The 8,649-nt window shown below is 38.4% G+C and overlaps 1 pseudogene; it reads right to left on the bottom strand.

The window, feature by feature from the left end:
• Nucleotides 1–5,063: 5,063 nt before the first annotated feature.
• Nucleotides 5,064–5,991, bottom strand: LOC132495448 (pyridoxal phosphate phosphatase PHOSPHO2-like; annotated as a pseudogene).
• Nucleotides 5,992–8,649: the final 2,658 nt, after the last annotated feature.

Raw genomic sequence — 8,649 nt, 5'->3', positions numbered from 1 at the left:
GTCTTTGCTGCAGTGCGTGGCCTTCTCTCCAGTTGTGGCGGGTGGATTTTCTCTTCTCTAGTTGTGGTGCGGATTCCAGAGCGCATGCGGTCTGTAGTTGCGGCACGTGGGCTCTCCAGTTGAGGCGCACGAGCTCAATAGTTGTGGCACAAGGGCTTAGTTGCCCGACCAGGGATTGAACCAGCGTCCCCTGCATTGAAAGGTGGATTCTTTACCACTGGACCACCAGGGAAGTCCCTATGATGACTTTAATAGGCAAACTTGGGACGGGAGGCAAGAGGGGCAAGAGGCAGGGCACTGATGGCGGTGCTTATGTGAACTAGTGGAGCACAGATGTCAGTGAAGTGAGGAGAATCTAAAGTGGTCCACAGCGGTATCTGATACAGTCTCTGAATTTCCCCTGCTTCTAAAGATTGGTCTCCTTGGACTTGAGACCAATTAGGAATTAATTTATTACTATACCATGCATAATATATTTTTCCTTGCTCTCTCTCCTTCCTCCCAACCCTCCTTCTTTTTTTTCCTTTGTGTAAAAGAATGCATGTCAATATTTTTACACGTACACACACACACACGAACAACCCAAATGGTACCAAATGCATTATATGAAAAGTATTCTCTAGCCAAGTTCTACTCCCAAAAGAACCTATTTAAAAATTATTATTATTATTATTTTTTTTTTTGGTGGTACGCGGGCCTCTCACTGTTGTGGCCTCTCCCGTTGCGGAGCACAGGCTCCGGGCACACAGGCTCAGCGGCCATGGCTCACACGGGTCCAGCCGCTCCGTGGCATGTGGGATCTTCCCGGACCGGGGCATGAACCTGTGTCCCCTGCATCGGCAGGCGGACTCTCAACCACTGCGCCACCAGGGAAGCCCTTTTAAATTATTTTTAAAGAAAAAAGAATTTACCAAATTAAAAAACAAATAGCACATTGTTTAAAATTCAAACAGCAAAGAAAATGATAACAAAGAAAGTTAAAATATTACTTTGAATCCTGCCACAGAGAAATTACCCTCATTAACATTAGGTGAATAGCTTTCTAGATAACACTATAATATACAATATAATATAATATGATATGATATGATATATATAATATATAATATAGACGTGGAGATAGGTAAATATACAGTTGAGTAAGTGATAAAGTTTATTAAACAGGATAAGGCTTATTATTATTATTATTATTATTTTGTTGTTGTTGTTGTTGTTGTACGCGGGCCTCTCACTGCTGTGGCCTCTCCCGTTGCGGAGCACAGGCTCCGGACACACAGGCTCCGCGGCCATGGCTCGCGGGCCCAGCCGCTCCGCGGCATGTGGGATCCTCCGGGATCGGGGCACGAACCCGTGTCCCCCGCATCGGCAGGCGGACTCTCAACCACTGCGCCACCAGGGAAGCCCAAGGCTTATTATTTTTAATTAAATTATTACATTTAGTTTCTCTCAGTTTTAACAGAGATAAAGAAATAGAAATCTAACTGAAAGGATAGCACAAATAAATATGAGGATTTTATAAATACTCAGATAAGTATTTTTTAACCCTAAGAAATATATTTATTTTAAATACTGTAAGATCTTTCTCTGTATATAAAAATAAGAGAATGTGAAACCCAGTAAGAATTTTCAGTGATTATATTTTTTAAAACTTTATGCTTAAATTTTATACTCTACCAATTAACTCTCTACTGTGAAAGATGACAAAATTAGCACTCACATTTTTTCACCTTTTTTGTCTTTCTTCCCAGTTTTCATTGTTATATTATTATTTTTACAACTTCAAGGTTTATAACAATTATAGTCTGTTCAGTAACCATAATTCTCACACTTATGTAATCTTACCTCTATATTTGCTTCTAGGAGTTACATTTTCTGAGTTCTGGCATGCTTAGAAACATCTGCTGTCTTTATGCTTATGGACAAAACAAGTTGGATAGGATATTCTTAAATCCCTTTTTTCCCCTCAGATCTCTGTAAACTCTGCTCCGTGGTCTTCTGTATTGACTATTAAGCTAACTAAGGCTTCTTAAATCATCTTTTGGTTGACTGGATTTGTTTGTGAATGTCTTTTCTTTTTGAGGAGAGCTCTTGGACACCTTTACCTGATCTCTTTGGTATCTGAGAATGTTAAACTATTGGCTTTAAAGTTCAGGAACATCAGTGGCTATTGTTCCCCCCAAATTCAGCGCCTTTATCCTCACTTAAAGGGTTGCTTCAGTCTTCCTGTTGCAATAATTATATAACTTTGTTTATTGATTCCCAGATGCTTTGTGGTTATTAGCGCCTTAATGACATTCTCATAATAATCCTGCATAGACCATGCTGTCATCCTCACTTCATTAATCAAGAAGTTGATGTTAAGAGAGGTTAATAATTCCCAGGGTCACAGACAAGTTGTGGAGCCCAGCTGTGTATACAGTTTGTTTCCAGTGTCTCCCCTCTTTATTCCCTGCCGTACCGCCACCTTCTCCTAGATGCGGATGGTCTGGAGATGAGCCAGCATGAGGCAGTGTGAGGCATGGCCAGCATGGTGGATGGAAAGGAAAGGAAAGATGATTTGTCTTCTAAATTCTATTACCAGACATGTAAATAAAATAGTATTTCCAAGAATTCTCAAATCACAAGTAAATAATACTAGTGAAATTGGAGGATATTTCTTAGCCCTATGCCCTATGGAAGATTTCTTTTAAGGTTGACAGTTTCTTGGAATTCTCATGGCTGGCATAATGTACTTTGCTCTGTAAAATTACCATAAAAATGTCTTCTGTTTAGGAAAATTAAAGGCATTACATCAAGATCCATACTCTCATGTCAGCTTCATTATCTTGAGTCATATTTAAAAGCTGTAATATTTGATATCCATTGTTATGAACTCTCCCTTGGGATTGGTATTTAAAATATTCCTTAAACCTAATCAATTCATATGATTCTACGCTCGACCAGACTCAGTCACCTTCAGTCAAATGGTGAAGTGGTGAGCATATATGAGCAGAGTTCTGAAAAGCTAGAACAGTGACCATATTTACATGTATAAAATCTGATAAGAAAGAATGGTTTGTATATCACAAGTGAAATACACAGCCCTGGTAGATTGGGGCCCAATTCATCACTGATGGCCTCAGGGAAAAGTAGAGATATTAAATTACATGATGTGCAAAAACCAAAAGGATCTCTTTCTCACTCAGTATATTTAGAAAGGGCTGCCTGGGTCTTCAGGATGAACTTGAGGGTGGCCTGACAGTGATGAATGCTTTTCTCTGCCTGCTGTGATCTACCAGGGCACTTACCCTCTCTATTACCCCTTAGCACCTTATCAATGGGTGGCATTAATTCTTTAATAGATTACTTTCTTACTTATTGACATCCACTACTATATGTTAGCTCTGGAAGGGACCATAGTCCACCTTGTATACTTCTTGGAACATAATAGGCATTCAATAAATATTTGTTAAGTATTGTATTTCCTGTAAGTCTTGTCTTCTGAACTAAAATATAAACTATCAGAGGACAGAGTTCAAAGTTTATACTCTGAATGGTCCATTGGACCCAATAATCCTGAGCAGAAAGCAGGATCTCAAGATGATTTGTTATATTGAGTTGAATTAAATCATATGGAATATAAAAAGCTGCCTTCCTGCCTGCTGGCTCTGTGCTTCCGTAGGATTTTGTACCTGCCTTTTTTATAGCCTCTAATCAACACTATTTTAACTTTTTGTTCCTGTATCCAGCTGTCTCTCAACATTTTGTATCTTCTGAGGGAAGTATTTATTTGTCTTTTTAAAAATTCAAGTGTAGTTGATTTACAATATTGTGTTAGCTTGGATGTATAGCAAAATGATTCAGTTATAAATATATATATGTACATATTTTCAGATTATTTTACCTTATAGGTTATTACAAATTATTGAATATAGTTCCCTGTGCTATATAGTTAATCCTTGTTGCTTATCTATTTTATGTATAGTAGTATGTATCTTTCAATCCCATACTCCTAATTTATTCCTCACCCCCTCCCTTTCCCCTTTGGTAACTATAAATTTGTTTTCTATGTCTGTGAATCTGTTTCTGTTTTTGTTTTCTCCATAAAATTACATTGAACATTTTTATTTCTGGAGCTTTCCATATGGAAAAGAAAATCTTAACATTATTACATAAGGCATATTTATGCCTAAAACATGTGAGCCTACAAATTAACATAGTACTGTAAAACTTTCTAGGTCAGTTGATAGTTTGCTAATATCCCTATATGAAACAGTTTCTTAAATGTTGAGTATTCCTACAAATTATGTATTTTATCACTCAATATTTCATTGACAAACAGAAATAACATACTGATTAAATCAGCATTCTGGAGTTATAGTCTGTAATAATGATATAAATTTAAAATACTTGAAGAACATTAATTTGTATTTCATTTCAAAAGGAAAGAGTGAACACTTGGGCAATAGATACTGCATCCCTATCTAAAATTAACTGATTTGGAAGTAGTATATTCTTATGTGAACTAAGCATTAGGCTTAGTTTGAAGATCTGTAACTGCTAGACATACTTCGGAAATAAATGCCAAAGAAAGTAAAATATAAGACTGTTTTCTCTGGGATTAAATTTAAAAATATAATCTACCTATTAACCACCTTTGGTAGACCACTAGTTGCACCTACCTCAATTTTGTACTCTATTTTTTTTCCATTTTTCCCAGGCATATGACCATCTGAAATAAAAGCTATATTTTTCATCCTTGCTTGCAGTTAGGTAGGAGCATTGTGACTAAGTGTTGGCTAATGAAATTTAAGTGAGGGTGCAAACTTCTCTCTCACTGTCCTCCGTGCTGGCCAGAATGTTGATGTGAGGGATGGAGCTTGAACAGCAATCTTGGATCATAAGTTGGAAGCCAAGTGCTGAGGTTGGTAGAGCAACACAGAAACTTTGAGATACTTAACTCTGAAATTCTTTTAAGTGAGAGGGAAAACTTGTTTCTTTTTTTAAAGCCATTGTTATTTGGGGTTTTAGTTTTATGCTGCTGTATTTAATCCTAACTGATACACATTTCAATTGTTGGCATATTACTCCTTTATTAGAAATTGTAAATGAGAAATTATTTCAACACCTGAAGACCAAGATACGACAGAAGACTCCATAGGCTCAAGATATTGAGACATCCTAGAAAGAGTTTTCTGTAAAGTATATCTATTCCATGGCATGGCAATATCATTCTTCTTGAAAAAGTTTACTGGACAGACATCTTTTCTTCCATCACATATGTAAACAATTCGTGTATACTTCACTCCTTGTTTGACTTTACCTACAAATTCTACCAAACCTACATTTTTGCAAAGATTTTGGGGGCACCTAGTGCAAGAATGAGCATGATAATTTTCCACAGTGAGATGACCATTGGTATGAAAAGCTGCTGGATTTGTAAAGACTTTATCAAACACGTCATGAAAATTGGTAGCTTCTAAAACCCAACCTATGAAGACTGAATTTGCATCTGAGATAATGATGCAGTCAAGTTTATCCTTGTTCTTTCTTATAAAGTTTAGAAGTCCCACCATCCCTGGAGTGAAAGGCATTGATATCATTGCTCTTTTCATGTCATCTTCTCTTACACCTTCATCTCCCAAATACTTAAAGACTCTGCCCATAAATTCTGTCCAAAATCCTTTTTCATAAGAATCTTGTAGTTCAATAGGAAGCTTTTTCTCTGGAGCACATTGTGCAATCCAGGTGTCACTATTATCATCTATGATTGTATTGTCAAGTCAAAAACCAGCAAAATTTTCATGGTTCCAGAAACAGATTTGGGTTACCCCAATTTAGTATTTCCAAGACAATTAATCTTACTTCAACATGGAGCTTAGGTTAAACAGTCATAACAATCTTCAGTTTTAAACACCAGCCAGTTTCTAACCAACATTACTCTTACTCTATATGCAGGGGGAAAAGTCTTCTGGTTCCAAGCAAAGGAATGGAGACTTCTTAACTCCAGCATTATTATGATGGACCATCTGATAGAAAACTTTCCTCCCCATGAGGAGGTCTGTGGGTCACACACACCAAGCCCAGGCCTTGCTCTCCCACACACCTGCCAGGTCCATCCCGAAACCAGGGGTAGGGACCTAGTCGGGTGTCCTTCCCTGGGAGGCACGTGTTGGAGGCTGATGGGAGTGCCAGGCCAGGCCCGGCTGGGCCCCCAGGGCTCATCACTGACCCAGGCCAGAGGTTCACAGGCGTTCTGGCCTCAGTGCCACTCCCGCGGACTCTCCTGTTTCGTTTTGTATATAGATTCATTTGTATTATTTTTTAGATTTCACATATAAGTGATATCATATAATATTTGTCTTTGATTTTTTTTTTTTTTGGCGGTATGCAGGCCTCTCACTGTTGTGGCCTCTCCCGTTGCGGAGCACAGGCTCTGGATGCGCAGGCTCAGCGGCCATGGCTCACGGGCCTAGCCGCTCCGCGGCATGTGGGATCTTCCCGGAACGGGGCACGAACCCGTGTCCCCTGCATCGGCAGGCGGACTCTCAACCACTGCACCACCAGCGAAGCCCTGTCTTTGATTTATTTTACTTAGTACAATAAGGTCCATCCATATTGCTGCAAATGTCAGTATTTCATTCTTTTTTATGACTAAGTAATATTCCATTTTGTGTGTGTGTGTGTGTATATATATATATATATATATATACACACACACACACACATATATGTATATATATACCATATCTTCTTAAACCAATCACCTGTTGATGGGCATTTGGGTTGTTTCCATGTCTTGGGTATTGCAAAGTGCTGCTATGAACATTGTGGTATATGTATCTTTTAGAATTAGAGTTTTCGTCTTTTCTGGGTATATGCCCAGGAGTGGGATTGCTGGATCATACAGTAGCTCTATTTTTAGCTTCTTAAGGAACCTCCATACTGTTTTCCATAGTGACTGCTCCCATTTACATTCCCACCAACAGTGTAGGAGGGTTCTGTTTTGAGAGAAGTAGGGATATATCATTCTTTTTTGAATAATTTTGGATGCAGCAAATGATGAATAAAGAAAAGGAGCTAACATGCTATTAACTGGCTATTATGCCAGGCTTGTGGCTGTGCTATCTGCTTTACATATGTTAACTCAGTCCATCTTCCCAAATCCTTTGACGTTAGTAATTTAATATTCATTGTATAGTTGGCAACACTACAACTTGATCGTTTGCCCTAGATTATATATCTGGCAAGGGCCAGACCAGAGATGGAAATCTTATCTTTCCAACTCGAAAGCCCTTACCATTCTTACTCTGCTGACTCACTTTTGCATAATTTAATGAGCTAGCTAATGGGAACAGCCAAGTGGAGCTCTTCTCTCTACCCCACAGTAAAGTCTGGATACTTAGGATGCTCTCACAAGGGAATCATTTTCGTATCAAACCGATATGTTTAAGCAATACTGCTTTACTCCTGTCTATCAAGACTGCTTTATTCAAGTATATCCTTCCTAATGTTAGTAAAGTTAGGTGGAGTAGGATACCGCACCAGAGAAAATGTATGCTTTTAATATCTTTTTCAGTGAGATATATGCCAGAAAACTCAAAATCACTAAATATAGCTCACCTTACTCCACCAGCCCTCAGCCCCAGACATTAAGTGTAGACAACTTATAATAATTGGGCTGCCTCCTTTAGAAAGGTAAATCACCTTTGAGTAAAGAGGGTCACTTCCCTCAGAAGGGTGGAGATAAGGCCTCCTGCAGTCCCTGATAACAACTCCTGTTGAGAGGGGTGCTCAGTAGATCCATTGCCCAGGGAAAGGGGATGTCATAAGACTCTTGAGTTTTTGGAATTTACAAGGAAGTTGTACCCCAAGGAGAGATGGAGGAGAGTCACTATGGGTCTGTCAGGTGATGGGTGCTTTAATATACCAGCCTTTAAACCAGATTAGAGCTACTCATGGACAAAAGGAGTTTTAAGAATATCAATTTCCAGATCCTTCGTTTCCAGGTGTGTATGGATTTTATTCCCTAAAATGTATCTGCCTGAGAATTTACCTATGCTCAAAATAGTGCTCCTTCCAATTTATAAAAGAAAGGCATATTCCTCACCCATCACCATCCCAAATCTTACAAAAGTCCACAGCCTCAAGGTGTTAAAAAGATCTAGCATGTAAGGGGAAGGCTCCTTTAATAAGTAAGGCACCATAAACCCTCAGGGTTCATGTTTGTGGTAAGGTTGATAGACTTGTTAGAAAGAAAGAATTTGGGGCTGTTTTGGGATTTCTGATTTCAGATATACGGTAGAGTGGGATGGTGGGACTAATTACAATATTCATTTAGTGATTTTTCTACCCTTCAAGTATTGTCAAAGAATGCATTCCTCTGAAGGCAGAGTCCTGCAGGAGCAAAGAAAAGAGAATATCGTTAAGAAGCACTGAACCTGAAAACTGTCTTTTTTACATGTTTTAGAAGTAGGCATTTTTTTTCAGTTCTTATCAACACTTGTGATCTATAATGTGCTGGAGAGAAAAGCACCTTCTATCAGCCAAAGAATTAGAGATAGTTTTAAATGATTTGGAATGTGTTCCAGAATTACAAAAATTTCAGGTTATATTCAACAAAATCCACCAGTTAATAAATTGAAAATGTTATTTACATAATAAATAAAT

The sequence above is a fragment of the Mesoplodon densirostris genome, chromosome 8 (genome assembly GCF_025265405.1).
Source record: "Mesoplodon densirostris isolate mMesDen1 chromosome 8, mMesDen1 primary haplotype, whole genome shotgun sequence".
Lineage (NCBI taxonomy): Eukaryota > Metazoa > Chordata > Mammalia > Artiodactyla > Ziphiidae > Mesoplodon > Mesoplodon densirostris.
This window is presented reverse-complemented; position numbering and strand designations above follow the sequence as displayed.